This window comes from Cupressus sempervirens, chromosome 10 (genome assembly GCF_028749045.1).
Source record: "Cupressus sempervirens isolate cs-2001-9-10 chromosome 10, ASM2874904v1, whole genome shotgun sequence".
In the NCBI taxonomy this organism is placed as follows: domain Eukaryota; kingdom Viridiplantae; phylum Streptophyta; class Pinopsida; order Cupressales; family Cupressaceae; genus Cupressus; species Cupressus sempervirens.
The window spans coordinates 171241181-171257250 of NC_143127.1; the positions used below are offsets into that span (position 1 = coordinate 171241181).

At 33.7% G+C, this 16070-nt stretch overlaps 1 long non-coding RNA gene across 2 annotated transcripts in view; it reads right to left on the bottom strand.

The window, feature by feature from the left end:
* Positions 1-14442, bottom strand: part of LOC149533167 (uncharacterized) — a 34544-nt gene extending 20102 nt beyond the window's left edge. The window contains exons 1-3 of one of the 2 annotated variants that reach the window (XR_016357911.1): positions 14235-14442; positions 12290-12359; positions 1529-1598 (exon numbers count right to left, since the gene is read on the bottom strand). This is a non-coding gene — a long non-coding RNA (uncharacterized LOC149533167). The remainder of the gene's footprint in view (positions 1-1528; positions 1599-12289; positions 12360-14234) is intronic. The other variant, XR_016357910.1, reaches the window with a different exon arrangement.
* Between the last annotated feature and the right edge of the window lie 1628 nt (positions 14443-16070).

A 16070-nucleotide genomic window follows, 5' to 3' on the forward strand; every position in this document is an offset into this window, starting at 1 on the left:
GTCATGGAAATGGAGAGTACGATGGTGTAGGCACATGCATCAAAAGAGCCTTAGCTCATGAAGAATTAAAATACAAAGATGGAGCAACATTGACAGATGCAAAATCCATCGTTTAATGGTATAACGCTACAATGGGTCCAGGTAAGAAAGATGAGTCTATGGTTTGTATATTTTTTTGGTTGATAGATAATACTAACATTACACCATATGAGGATTGTTGCACATTGATAGGAACAACTGAATTGCACTCTTTTAGAAGCTCTAATGCAGGTTCATGGAGTATCCACACACAAAAAATAGCATGTTTTTGTCCATCGTGTGTAGAGGAAAATTTGGATGAGTGTGAGTTGACTAAATCGGTGGACACATGGGATATATGGGTTTGGACCCAATTAACACATATCATCCCCCACAAGCACTAGAAATGGTAGAGATGGATTCATCCTATGACTTTGACTACTTGTTTGATCTAGTGGAATCTAGTTATATATATATATATATTCAGTATATAACTTTATAAATTTTACTTAAGTATTTTTTGAGTTAATGATCGCATTTTTTACATTCACTGCAAGCCATATTTTTGTTGTTATTGAACTTGAAGACAATGAAGAAGGGATAGCTTATTATTTGTGCCATTGTGTCTAGGACAAAACAATTTGGATCACTCAGTTATAAATAGTGAAGGTTTAGAGTACCATATAGGTGGTTGTAACTGACACATGACTTAGACAATATTATATTAAGAACCATAATTTGTGGTTATTCGAGGATTGGCAAAAAGATAGGAAGATTCTTCATTATTTGAACCTTGTCACATCAAATGTCCACTTGATAAAATATGGTGGAAAACCACATAATAAGACTTTTTGGAAGGTTATCGAGTCAGACCACGAGGCAATACTTGAGATGTTAAAATGTAAATCAGATCCAATTGGTTCTTTAGATTGAATATTGTTTGTTGTCCATAAGTTGCCATATTTTAAAACTTTTTCCTTGGATTTCCAAAGTCTTTCATTCATCACTCCATGTATTTGTCATCATCCAAAGTCTTGTGAAAATCCCGAAAGCTTCCTCTCACAATCCCTTCTTTTGAACCACTTTGAACCACTTTGAACCTTGGTTCAAAGTAGTTCAACCAAAGGTTTTACACTAATTAGTTCTCTTGTAGGAAGTGTGCACCCATCCGTAGAGTGTTCATCTGAATCACTTTGAACCACATTGAACCTCGATTCAAAGTAGTTATGTTACTAAAATTTTGTACACTTCTAAAATTTTAGAATGAAGGCAAAAATGCATAAGTGTTATTCGTTGTGTGCCAAGAGATATAAATGTCCTTGTATTTTTCATTTTCAAATATACATCTGATATTTACAAGAGAGTGAAATGAATTGATATGCTGAAAGGAAAAGATCTCACACAAGCTGAGAGTATAGCTTACTAACTTTTATATGCATAAAAGAATTTACATAAACAAATAAGATATGTATGAAAGACAGAAGTGAGGATAGAGATAACTAGTCATTGCCTTTTGCTTTGATTGGTTATGGATTTCATTGCATTCTTCATCCATCTCCAAGCTCTGAATTCTTCAACAACTGCAAAAAATGAAAGAGAGATGACATTAGATCCTAAAGGATCTAAGTAATAATTGGATGTCTCTACTACTACACATATTCTATCTATTGATGCATTTTGATACAAAAGAAAGTAAGCTATATTAAATACAATGCTGAAAAATATTTTGCAGTAAGCTTTTCAAAGAAATAAAAGTCATTTGTGGGTGTCACGAGCCCGTGTTCGAACCTCATGAATAATATGCTACAAGATGCAAAAGGATTTCAGCCAATGAATATTAGTGACAAGGACACAAAGGAGAGGAGGTGTAGGTCCTTCACAAGAAGCCCATGTATTCAGAAGCAAAGGAGGAGAATGTGTAGCATTTCTTTCAAACATGGATCTGAAATTTGATGTCACTATTAGTTTCATTAATTTAGCTTATTATTTGCCTGCATTTTTAGTGAAGCATACTTCATGATTACAGGACTGCCATTTTCAATATTGCAATGGTGAATTCTCAAATGAACCTAATGAAATCAATTACCTCTGGAAAAGAAAAGCCCAACAAAAATATTACAAAAGGAAAATGTTGATGGTTTTGAAGAGTGGCAAATATTTAAGGAGCATAGTGGAGTTTTACAAAAAAATTCTTTTGAGGCATCAATCCTTTTAGAACATATTAGTACAACCAAGGACATGATAGATTATCTCTGGTACACAATCAGCATAAATTTTGATCGAAATGAGTCATTCTTGAGAGAGCAATAAACTTCTTGTTCTTGGCATTAAATCTCAAGGTCATGCTATGTTGGTTTTCATCAACAACCTTCTTGTTGGAAGGGCCCATGGAAATGTATGGAACTTCATTTAATTTGTTACCTATAAGAAGGCCTATTGAGTTAGAATGCAACAATGATCATGAGATAAATTGGAAAATCTAGCTTACTTGAAGACAAATCAAATGGCATATATGGAGAGTGAAAACTCGAACAACAAAAGAAGACAATTATTTCAAGAATGAGCTTCATATTTACAGCATGTATTTCAATGTAAAAATAGTCTAATGCAAATGTGAAATGCAAATATCTATGGCAGCTATAAGGAATGCCAGCATAACCCCAACTTTTGTAAGAATGAGCAAATAATCTCATAACCAAGAAACCCTCAGCAAATGCAACAAGGCTTGCATATCAAGTGAATCTCAAAGTAGTAGCAGAAGTGTGCAAGCAAATCATAGAGATGGGTATGTTATTTTGAACCCAAAAAGTCCACCATGGTACCTTTTAAAGTTCATAATTTAGATTCCAAACTCTCCATTCAAAATGGCGCCATAAACATAAAAAAGAACAAGAAGAAAATCTGCTATGAAAATGTAGAGAAAACATGCATAGATTTCCTCATTTTTTGGAGCCACAAATGTTTGCTATATCAGCAAAAACATGCATAACAAGTGCCCAGAGAATGCAAAGATTAAATACCTATTGTTTGAAGCCCAGAAAGTCTATGAAACGACTTCAAAAACATCAAACAAAACCCTTGCATGACCTCTCATGGCAGCCAAAAAAGTTTGAGGGCTTCAAATCTCATGGAAAGAAGAGAAATCTTCCATTTATCTCACCAAAATTCCCAGATTCAAGCTACAGATCTGCCATTTTATTTCAGCAAAATGCCTAGAAGATCAGAGCAGTAGAGGTAACAAAGCTAAAAAAAAAACTCCCAGAAATCTTTGTATTTTTCATGCCCAAAATATCCAGCCAAAACATAGAGAAAATCTTTTTTTAAAAACCCAAAGAACATGCCCAAATTGCCTCTTTTTAGCTTCTGAAATCTACCATTTTATCTTGGCAAAAATGCCCAACAAATGATGCAATTGCAACCTTAGATCAAGGAATAATCTAATTTGAGCTAAGGAGAAGAGGGAAAAATGTCCAGCTATCAAAAATGACCAGCAAATTTGAGAAATAGAGCCATGAAAAGCACAAAGATCTTCTTTTCCAAGACTCTAAACCCTCATTTTCTCTAGCCGGCTGGAGCTCTTGCAAGAGCAAATGAAATGGAAGAAATGAAATCTCTAATATTCCTTTCCTTTCTTCTTTCATTCACATGAATGAGAAAAGACTTTGCTTTTCAATTTTATAAATTTGCCAAGTCCATATACCTAACGTATATAGTGGAGAGGCTTATGTTCAGGCCTTTAATTTGTAAATGTTTCCACTTTATATTATTCAATATTAATATAAAATGATATTCGTAAATCATTTTTATTACTGGTTGATGTAAGTTAAAAAATATTTATTTGTTAATATAAAATTAAAATATTTATTATTTTAGATATGTTTTAATTTCTATTTAATAAATCATTAATATTAATAATAAATATATTACTATCTTAATATTATTAAGTTGATTTTATAATCAATTGAATAATATTAATATAGTTCATATTTATTATTAATAAATTTAGTAACAATAAAAACTAAATGTTAATGCTATTAAACGATTTCATAATCATTTAAATAACATCAATGTAATTAATATTTATTGTTATTAAGTTATTATGTTTTTTTTTTCAAATAGATATTAAAATATATGGAAAATAAATATCTATTTTTATTTTATATTTAATTGGTAGATAGTTTTTGAATAATAGAGTTGGGACAAAATGCAAAAGGTGGATTGGAATTCATATTATGCAGATATTTTCAGAGTTGGTGGCCATTATGATAGAGATAAGAAGGCATACTTGTTGGAGCATTGATTTTGAGGATTTTTTGAGATATTTTGAGGTTAGGACTGCATTTATGAGGGGCAATTATGATGATGTTATTAGGCCATGCCTTTTGGGCCATTTTGTACACCTTTTGAAGTCTTTTCAAAGGCTCAAATTTTGCCCGAAGGGCTGAATCTGACCCAACATTTATGGCTTTCAAAATGCAGTTGGATGGAGAGGGCATAAGTATGAGTTAAAGGCTCATTTTGTAGGAGGTTCTTCTTTTCTCTACCTTTCTATTTTTGTAAGTTTTTCAGACTTCTTTACAGGAGCAAAGACCTTTTTGTAACCCATTATTCAGAGAGATATACAGATTTGCAACACTTTTGGACAAGAATTTCAACTTGTGCCTTCTCTTTTTCTAGTGTTTGTGTGTCATGTCGATGCCTTCTACAAGATTGTTTTAGTCTTTTGCAGGATGAAAGTTGTGTTATTGAGCAATTTTGGATTGTGGGAAATTTATCCTCCTTTTAAAGACTACTATTTTAGCCTTCTTATTAGTTATTGATGCAAGGATTCTGATTATTGAGTTGTGCAAAGGAGCTTCCTTGTTACTATTTTATTATGTGTCAATTATCTATTAGATCTTAAAGATACTTTTTCTAGTGCATCACCCTTAGGATTTAGATTTTTGTTTTTAGTTATCCTTCTCCCCTTTTTCTCCATCAAAAGAATCAATTTTAGGTAGTATAGAGTGATTTACCATATAGGAAGCTGTCCTAGAACATGACAATTCATTCCAGCCATAGTTTACCCACAACCTTGGAATGTTTCCATGTTTCTCCAAAAGGTTAAGTTTTTTGCAAACTTAACAAGGTGCAATTTTGGTAGATAACAGTTTTGGCACGCCCAGTGGGACAGTTTTATTGACTAAAATCTTTCAGAATTTGTCTTCACAAACAGTTTTAATGATATTTTTGCTAATTCTAATATGTTGTTAGTAAAAGAAGACTTCTTTAGAGGTTATTTTGCTACATATCTGGCAACTCAGTCTCATGGTTATGAAGAGTAGTGCTATATGAGACACATTGAGACTAGAAGCTCAAAATCTTTTGAGTATTTAGAGCTTTCTTCACCAAAAAGAAGATTATTAATGTCCTATGGAAGGAGAAGGAAGCCTTCACACAAAGAGATTAGAAGGCATTCAGCATCACTGTCTTTTAGGATAGGATCTGTATCTTTATTTTCTACATCATCTACAACAGCACACAATATTAAACATTCAACAGGTGCTATTGGAACAGTTTCAAATCAGCAAGTACCTGTACCACTAGCAACAATGGCGAGGCAGTTTGCCTTTGTGCCCTTTAATCAAGGTAGTCCCTTAAATCTTGCTTGACATGACAATATTCCCCTTGTAGCACTAAAATTTTTACCAGAATATATAGGGGAAGGGAAAATCATAGCATTAGAGCACATTAGAGATGTGGCAACCCTATGTTATGCCCATCATATCACATAAGATAATGTAGCAGTAAGATTGCTAGCAGTCTCTTTGAGGGGGAAAGCACTTCAATGGTTCAGAGGACTAAGCATAGGTTCTATAACCACATGGGATGACTTAGGAGATGGTTTGAGAAAATATTTTGAAGACAAGTCAGACGGTTTGTCCTTGGTGGAGCAGTTAACCACTATCAAAAGGGCCCCTCAAGAACAAATGACTAATTTCAATATGCGGTTCCAAAGGACTTGGAATAGAATTTTAATTCAAGTTAGACCTTCAGCTAAACATACCTTTTTATACTATTTAAAGAGCCTAAATAATGACATATCAATTTTAATCTAGTCTATGGGAGGAATCTCACTACCACAATCATATTGCTTAGCTGTGAGGGCAAAAAATTGCCTAATTCAAGCTAGAAAAATAGCACCAAGGCCTCCAATGCCTATATTTCCTAATATTCAGCCGAATATGCCATTGATCATTCCTCCTTTTGCAACATTACCTATTGTTCCAGCATTACAGATTGTTGCAACGAGTGATTCAACTACTGCAGGGCCATCCCAAGAGCTACAAGAGATTAAAAGTAGTTAGCAAAAGATGGAAGGTATTTTGTAGACTATAGGGAATGAGTTGGTAAGCATTAAGAAGCAACAATACCAAGGACAACCACATTATCAACACTAGAATCAAAGTGGAAATCCATATTACCAATAGCAAATAGGAGGACAACAGCAACAGAATCAAGGTGTAAGGCCACCTTATGAGAATAACTATCAAGGGAACATACAAAATGTGAACTCAAGGCCATTTCAAACATATACACCAACACCATTGAATGTTTTCAAAGACATAGTACCAGCCTAGAATAATTTAGTTGTTGAATATGAATGGTGCTATTTGTGTAATCAACCGCATAATCAGGCAACATGCTCTAATGGGGTCATCAATCAAGCATTGATGGTCCAAAATGCTACAAGTACACAACTAGAAGTAGTTGGGGATGCAACAGAACAATAATATGATTCAATTCTAACTGATACTACTTTTTTTAATTGGCAAAGAGAGGAATTTTGTGGGCTAAATGTTGATGCACCAATTGCAACTTATACCAGAGCAAAGAAAAGAGCTTTGGAAGCAGAGCAAGCTGCAAAAGAAGGTAAAGAACCTGTAATCAAAGAGGCACCGTTCAACCAAGCACATGTGTCATAAAGCAATCCTATCATCCCAACTAAAGAGCAACCCTGGCCACAATCAAATCAGGCTAATGTCAAGGTGTATCCCAAGATACTTCCACCTATGCCTTACAACATAGTGGAAAACATGAAAAAGGTTAATGTCACAATGTCAATGTGGATATCATTTACCATTCTAGGGAAAACCAATTTGCTGAAGAAGGCCTTGTCTAAAGAGAAGAATTCTACACAAGTGGTTGATGAGAACCCCAACGTGGTTTTGACAAATGCTGTTCCAGAGGTTTCTTCTCAAGATAGCAATAAATTTCAAGGTAAGAACATGAAACCACCTCCTTTTTACATATCTTTGATCATTGGAGATAAGTTAGTGCATAATTGTATGGTAGATAGTGGAGCTACCAGTTTTGTAATGCCCAAGAAGATTGCTGATCAACTAGGTTTGGTTTATCAACCTTTAGAGAAGGGGGTAGTGCAGTTGGATGGTTCCAATGCTAACACTTTAGGAGTTGTTAGGGATGCCAATTTAACACTCCATCCATGCCCCAACTTCTCCATCCCTCAAGATATCTTTGTAATTGATCTTCCTCCATATTTTATCCTTTGTTTATCAAGAGAATTTATGGCAAAAAATAAGAGGATACCTTTCCTCAGATTGGTCCCACATGCTGTTTAGAACCCGTTATTGGACTAAAGTGACCATCAAATCAAAGGAACTTGCAAGGAACCACATTGAGCTGTATATACCCAACGTGATCAATGTAAATTGTGTTGCATTTGATCAAAATGAAAATCCTACTATCTCAAAAGCAAGAACCCAAGTAGAAAACATTCTTGATATTCTCCTTGATGAGTGGGCAACAGAAAATGCCTTCAGAAATCAAAGTAACACTATTTTTTATTTTGGTTTAGGAAATTATATATTCCAGGAAGCTAGTTTAGTTATACCAAACCTCATTAAAAGTTCAAATGAGTTTAATGGTGAGCAAGAAAAGGTTTGGGAGTTGTACTTTGATGGGTCTAGAAGCAAGAATGGTTCAGGTGGAGGAGCAATGTTAGTATCTCCTCAAGGAGATAAATACTATGCGGCTTTTTTATTCAATTTTGCATGTACTAATAATACAGCTGAATATGAGGGTTTGATTCAAGGGCTAGAATGGGCTAGAATGAGGGTGTTAAATGCTTGAAAGTATTTGGAGATAGTGAATTGATTGTCAATCAGATTAGGGGGCTGCATGTGACTAAAAATGACACATTGAAGAACTACAAGCACAGAGTTAGGGATGAAATTGAAAATTTTGATGCTTTTAACCTTATTGTTGTCCCTAGGAAATTAAGCCAGCATGTTGATAGGTTAGCTACTGTAGGAGCACAATGTGATATAGCTAGAAATATTAATAAGGAACATGTACAATAGCATATCAAAATTGTAGTCAGGCCTTCTATACTTGATAATGATGCTAACTAACAAGTGTTTGACAGTGATGAGAAGATTCTAAATTTCTTGCTTGAAGAAGATGTGTTTTCAGCATCCAATCAAAAAAAGCTAGAGTAGCAATATGGTGATTAGATCATACAACTAAATTCCAATAAACTACCTAAGGGATTGGTTACCCTTGAATCTATCTTCAATGCTAATGATCATGCCAAAAAGAACAAAACTAGCCTGTTGGTCTAGCAAGATCATTATGAAGATCTTGAAATTACTAAGGGAAATAACTTAAATTTTGGAAAGGTAATTTCTATAGAAGAAAAATAGTCTTATATTCATCTTTTTCAAGAATTTAATGATATTTTTGCATGGGAGTACGCGGATCTTACGGGTTTTGATCCACAGCTTGCCCAACACACCATTGATTTAGAGCCAAACTCCAAGCCTATAAGGCAAAAGCAAAGGCAAGTCAACCCAAAACTTGAACCTTTAATGCAAAAGGAAGTATTCAAGCTTATTGAGAGTGGAATAATCTTTCCTATCAAACATACTAGCTGGATATCAAACCTTGTTCTTGTTAGGAAAAAAAATGGGGAACTAAGGTTGTGTGTTGATTTCAGAGACCTCAACATAGCATCATTGAAGGACTATCACCCTTTACCATCCATGGAGAAAATACTCTAATGTGTTTTTGCTTCAAAGCATTTTTTCGCTCCTTGATGGTTATTCAGGATATAACCAAGTTTTGGTTAAAGAGGAAGATTAGTTTAAGACTGCATTTACTACAAAGTGGGGTACAATGGCATATAGAAGAATGCCTTTTAGTTTGTCCACTGTAGGAGCAATGCTCCAAAAATTCATGGTCATGGATTTTCATAATCTAATGTACAAATTTGTACTTGTTTATCTTGATGATATCATAATTTATTCAAAAAATGTTGCAGATCACATTGGTCTTCTTACACAAATTGTTCAAAGATGTAGAGAGCTTGGTATATCCCTTAATCCTAAGAAATGTGTATTTGTTGTGCATGAAGGTAAGTTATTGGGCTATGTGGTGTCTAAGAAATGTATAATAGTAGACCTGAAATGAGTTGTAGCTATCTTAGAGCTTCCCTTACCTCATCATAGAAAGGGCTGCAAAGTTTCATAAGAAGAATACATTTTGTTAGACACTTCCTACTTGATATAGCTACCGTTTTAAAGCCATTAACAACAATGTTGAAGAAAAATGCAATTTTTAGCTAGACTAAGGAAGGAAAGAGCAGTTTTCAAGAGATCAAAGAGACCTTAGCATTAGCCCCGACATTGGTAAATCCTAACTTTAAAAAGGATTTCATTTTATATGCTTATGGCAGCTATGATGTCATTTTTGTAATTTTAGTCTAGCAGAATGATGAGGGCTTCGAATAACCTATTGCCTTCTTTGGTAAAGGCCTTAAGGATCATGAGAAAAGATACAGCTTTGTTGAAAAGCATGTATTGGTTGTTGTAAAGGGCCTGAAGAAATTCAGGCATATGTTGTCTCATAACAAGGTACATATTATGGTATCCCATCCTAGCATCAAAGAGTTCCTACTAAGTAAAGATTTAAATGAAAAGAGGGCCGAGTGGATTACTAAGGTGATGGAGTATGACATGGATATCTAGATTACTAAGTTGGTTAGAGGGAAGGTTCTTTGTGAGTAGATTGCTGATGTAACTGTTATGGAATATTGAGAGATAATAGAAACAACTCTAGTTATCCATGGAACAACAACAAATGATTGACCAACAAGTTGGTTAAAAGAAATCACTTACTTCCTTCAAACTGGAGAGTGTCCCCCTAATATTTACAAGGCCAAGAGAAGGTATTTCATATTACAATCTATTCCTTATGTATTAATTGATAATATTTTGTTCAAGAAGGATCACAATGGTATGATGTTAAGATGTGTAGATAATGATCAATTTAACAAAATCCTGTTTGAGTTCCATGATGGACCTTCATGAGGTCACTATTCACCTAAAACAACAACAGTTAAAGTTATGAGGGCTGGCTATTATTAGCCAAGTCTGTTTAAGGATGCCCATGCTTGGGTAAGAAAATGTGTCAAATGTGCCATGTTCGTTGGAAAAGAAAAGTTGCCAGCTTTACCATTACAACCCATTTAGGTACAACAACCCTTTATGAAGTGGGAAATAAATTTTATTGGAGCAATTAATCCACCCTCAAGTGTGGGGCACAAGTGGGTCCTAGCTACGACAGATTATTTTACCTGCTGGACGAAAGCAATAGCTTTAAAGGAGGCTAATGAATTAGTTGTCCTTGCTTTTTATGAAGATATTGTTTGTAGATTTGGGGTACCTGATTCTATTATATCAAATAATGCCCTTGCATTTATAGGGTTGAAAGTAAGTAATTGGGCAGTAAAAAATGGTGTTTACCTTAACACTTCTTCCAATTACTATCCTCAAGGGAATGGATTGGCGAAATCCACCAATAAAAATATGATAAGGATCATTAAAAGAACATTGTAGGACAATCAACCATATTGGCATTCAAAACTGAAAACTACATTATGGGTTGATAGGATCATCCCTAAAAGGGCAATTGGAAATTCCCCTTACATGCTGGTATATGGGAGAGAGGCATGGCTACCAATATCTATTGAGCTTCCAGAATTAGATCTTGCTAGCTAGCTGGTCCTATTTGAACCAAGTGATCCTATGACAGTAAGATATGCCCAACTTTTGGAGTTGGAAGAAATCAGAAACAAAGCAATGCAAACTATGGAGTACCAACAATTGGAAACTAAGAGGATCTTTGATAAGAAGGCAAAGTCTATATTTTTCAAGGTTGGAGATATAGTACTCAAGTGGGACAAGCTCAAGAGTAGGCCAGGTAAGCATTCTAAATTTGATGCATTCTGGAGTGGTCCATTCATCATCATAGAGTGTAAAGAACACAATGTGTTTCAACTTTCAATGATGAATAGAGATGTTCTTTCGATCTCGGTAAATGGGATACACCTCAAACCTTGCTTTGAGGTATGATCTATCAGTCTCATCTTGTATATAATAGTTTAGTTGTTTGGTTTTCCCTAAGTGTTGTTCCAGCACAAGCTTGCTTTAGTTTTGAGTTTTTCCTATTTTTAATAAAGAATTTCCAATTTTTTGAAGATTTGGGCAAAGCAAAGTAATGTTGCATGCATGCAGATACCATAACCACATACCCATGCCTACATATATGCACATGCAATAGTATCCTCAAATCTAATAGTCATTAGGTAGTCCATGTACAAGTCCAAATGCACACATCTAAACATAGATACCTAGCTATAACACCTACATGCACCTAACACCACTCTAATTTGCATATATGTGTCATGTTTTGTGGTTCAACTATATGAGAATACACAATAATTCCTTTTAGCTCAGTTTCACAAACATGACTCATAATGATGAAGAATTTCTTCCTCACCACTACAAGAAATACTAATAATAGTAAGATGAAAACAACAATCACTTATTCTCATATACCTAAATTGACTCTATAGCCCAATGGATTGATTAGTAAGGCTACTAGTTTTGATGTCTAGTAGGCAGACATATAGCAGATGTCGCCAAAAATGTTACTAAAATTTTGCACACTTTTAAAATTTTAGTATGATGGCAAAAATGAATTAGTGTTATTCATTGTGTGCCAAGAGATATAAATGTCCTTTTATTTTTCATTTTCAAATATACAAATGATATTTACAAGAGAGTGAAATGAATTGATATGCTGAAAGGAAAAGATCTCACACAAGTTGTGAGTATAGCTTACTAACTTTTATATGCATAAAAGAATACATAAACAGATAAGATATGTATGAAACAAAGAAGTGAGGATAGAGATAACCAGTCATTGCCTTTTGCTTTGATTAGTTATGGATTCCATTGCATTCTTCATCCAGCTCCAAGCTTTGAATTCTTCAACAACTGCAAAAAATGAAAGAGAGATGATATTAGATCCTGAAGGATCTAAGTAATGACTAGATGTCTCTACTACTACACATATTCTATTTGTTGATGCATTTTGATACAAAAGAAAGTAAGGTATATTAAATACAATGCTGAAAAATATTTGGAAGTAAGCTTTTCAAAGAAATAAAAGTCATTTGTGGGTGTCACGAGCCCATGCTCAAACCTCATAAATAATATGCTACAGGATACATATGCTACAAGATACAAAAGGATTTCAGCCAGTGAATATTAGTGACAAGGACATAGAGGAGAGGAGGTGTAGGTCCTTCACAAGAGGCCCATGTATTCAGAAATAGAGGAGGAGAATGTGAAACATTTCTTTCAAACATGGATATGAAATCTGATGTCACTATCAATTTCATTAATTTAACTTATTACTTTCCTACATGGTCAGTGAAGCATACTTCCCAATTACAAGATTGTCATTTTCAATACAGCAATGGTGAATTCTCAAATAAACCTAATGAAATCAATTACCTCTGGAAAAGAAAATCCCAGCCAATATATTACAAAAGGAAAATTCTGATGGTTTTGAAGAGTGGAAAATATTTGAGGAGCATATTGGAGTTTTACAAAAAAATTCTTTTGAGGCATCAGGCCTTTTAGAACATATTATTACAACCAAGGACATGATAGATTATCTCTGGTACACAATAAGCATAAATGTTGATCAAACTGAGTCATTTTTGAGAGAAAAATAAACTTCCTATTCTTGGCATTAAATCTCAAGGTCCTACTATGCTGGTTTTCATCAACAACCTTCTTGCTGGAAGGGCCCATGGAAATATATGGAACTTCATTTAATTTGTTATCTATAAGAAGGCCTGCTAATTAGAATGCAACAATGATCATGAGATAAATGGGAAAATCTCACTTACCTGAAGACAAATCAAATGGCATATATGGAGAGTGAAAACCCAAACAACAGAAGAAGATAATTATTTCAATAATGAGCTTCATATTTACAACATGTATTTCAATGTAAAAATAGTCTAATGCAAATGTGAAATGCAAATATCTATGGTGGCTGTAAGGAATGCCAACATAACCCCAACTTTTGTAAGAATGAGAAAATAATCTCATAACCAAGAAACCCTCAGCAAATGCAACAAGGGTCACATATCAAGTAAATCTCAAAGTAGTAGCAGAAGTGTGCAAGCAAACCATAGAGATGGGTATGTTATTTCGAACTTAGAAAGTCCACCATGGTACCTTTTAAAGTTCATAATCTCCATTCCAAACTCTCCATTCAAAATGGCACCATACATATAAAAGAGAAAGAGCAAAAAATTTGCTATGAAAATGCAGAGAAAACATGCCCAGGTTTCCTCATTTTTTGGAGTCACAAATGTTTGCTATATCAGCAAAAATGTGCACAACAAGTACCCAAAAAATGCAAAGATTAAATACCTAGTTTTTGAAGCCCAAAAAGTCTATGAAATGGCTTCAAAAACATCAAACAAAATCCTTGCATGACCTCTCATGGCAGCCAAAAAAGTTTGAGGGCTTCAAATCTCATGGAAAGAAGAGAAATCTTCCATTTATCTCACCAAAATCCCCATATTCGGGCTAGAGATTTGCCATTTTATCTTAGCAAAATGCCTAGACGATCAAAGCAGCAGAGGTAACAAAGCTAAAAAAAACTACCAAAAATTGAAGTGTTTTTCATGCCCAAAATATCCAGCCAAAACATAGAGAAAATATTTTTTTAAAAACCCAAAGAATGTGCCCATATTTCCTCTTTTTAGCTTCAAAAATCTGCCATTTTATCTCAGCAAAAATGCCCAGCAAGTGATGCAAATGGCAGTCATAGATCAAAGAATAACCTACTTTTGAGCCAAGGAGAAGAGGGAAAAATGGCCAACTATCAAAAATGACCAGCAGATTTGAGAAATAGAGCCATGAAAAGCACAAAGATCTTCTTTTCCAAGACTCTAAACCCTCATTTTCTCTAGCCGGCTGGAGCTCTTGCAAGAGCAAATGAAATGGAAGAAATGAAATCTCTAATATTCCTTTCCTTTCTTCTTTTATTCACGTGAATGAGAAAAGACTTTGCTTTTCAATTTTATAAATTTGCCAAGTCCATATACCTAATGTATACAGTGGAGAGGCTTATGTTCAGGCCTTTAATTTGTAAATGTTTCCACTTTATATTATTCAATATTAATATAAAATGATATTCGTAAATCATTTTAATTAATGATTGATGTAAGTTAAAAAATATTTATTAGTTAATATAAAATTAAAATATTTCTTATTTTAAATATGTTTTAATTTATATTTGATAAATCATTAATATTGATAATAAATATATTACTATCTCAATATTATTAAATTGATTTTATAATCAATTGAATAATATTACTATAGTTAATATTTATTATTAATAAATTTAGTAACAATAGAAACTAAATGTTAATGCTATTAAATGATTTTATAATCATTTAAATAACATCAATTTAATTAGTATTTATTGTTATTAAGTTTTTTTTTTTCAAATAGATATTAAAATATATGGAAAATAAATAAATATTTTTATTTTATATTTAATTGGTATATAGTTTTTGAATAACAGAGTTGGGACCAAATGCAGAAGGTGGACTGGCATTCATATTATGCAAATATTTTCAGAGTGGGTGGCCATTATGATAGAGATAAGAAGGCATACTTGTTGGAGCATTGATTTTGAGGATTTTTTGAGATATTTTGAGAGTTAGGACTGCATTTATGAGGGGCATTTATGATGATATTATCAGACCATGCCTTTTGGGCCATTTTGTACACCTTTTGAAGTCTTTTCAAAGGCTTAAATTTGGTGTGAAGGGCTAAATCTAACATAGCATTTATGGCTTTCAAAATGTAGTTGGATGGAGAGGGCATAAGTATGAGTTAAAGGCTCATTTTGTAGGAGGTTCTTATTTTCTTTGCCTTGCTATTTTTGTAAGTTTTTCATACTTCTTTACAGGAGTAGAGACCTTTTTGTAACCCATTATTTAGAGAGGTATACAGATTTGGAGAACTTTTGGATAGGAATTTCAGCTTGTGCCTTCTCTTTTTCCAATGTTTGTGTGTCATGTCGATGCCTTCTATAAGATTGTTTCATTCTTTTGTAGGTTGAAAGTTGTGTTATTGAGTAGTTTTGGATTATGAGTAATTTATCCTCCTTTTAAAGACTGTTATTTTAACCTTCTTATCAGTTATTGATGCAAGGATTCTGATTATTGAGATGTACAAAGGAGCTTCCTTGTTACTATTTTAATATGTGTTGTTTATCTGTTAGATCTTAAAGATACTTTTTCTACTGCATCACACTTAGATTTAGATTTTTATTTTCTGTTATCCTTCTCCTCTTTTCCTCCATCAAAAGAATTAGTTTCTGGTAGTATAGAGTGATTTACTAGATAGGAAGCTGGCCTAGAACTCAGAGATTCATTCTAGCCATAGTTTACCCACAACCTTGGAATGTTTCCATGTTTCTCCAAAAGGTTAAGTCTTTTGCAAACTTAAAAGGGTGCAATTTTGGTAGATAACAAGTTTAAAGTAGTTCAACTACAAAGTCATCTTAGTAAAATTGGATTATGGTGTATGATGTGTCATCATTTTACAAGGCATTGATGGTTATGTTAGAGAGTGATGATTTAAAGGACATTTTTATTCCCAATGAAA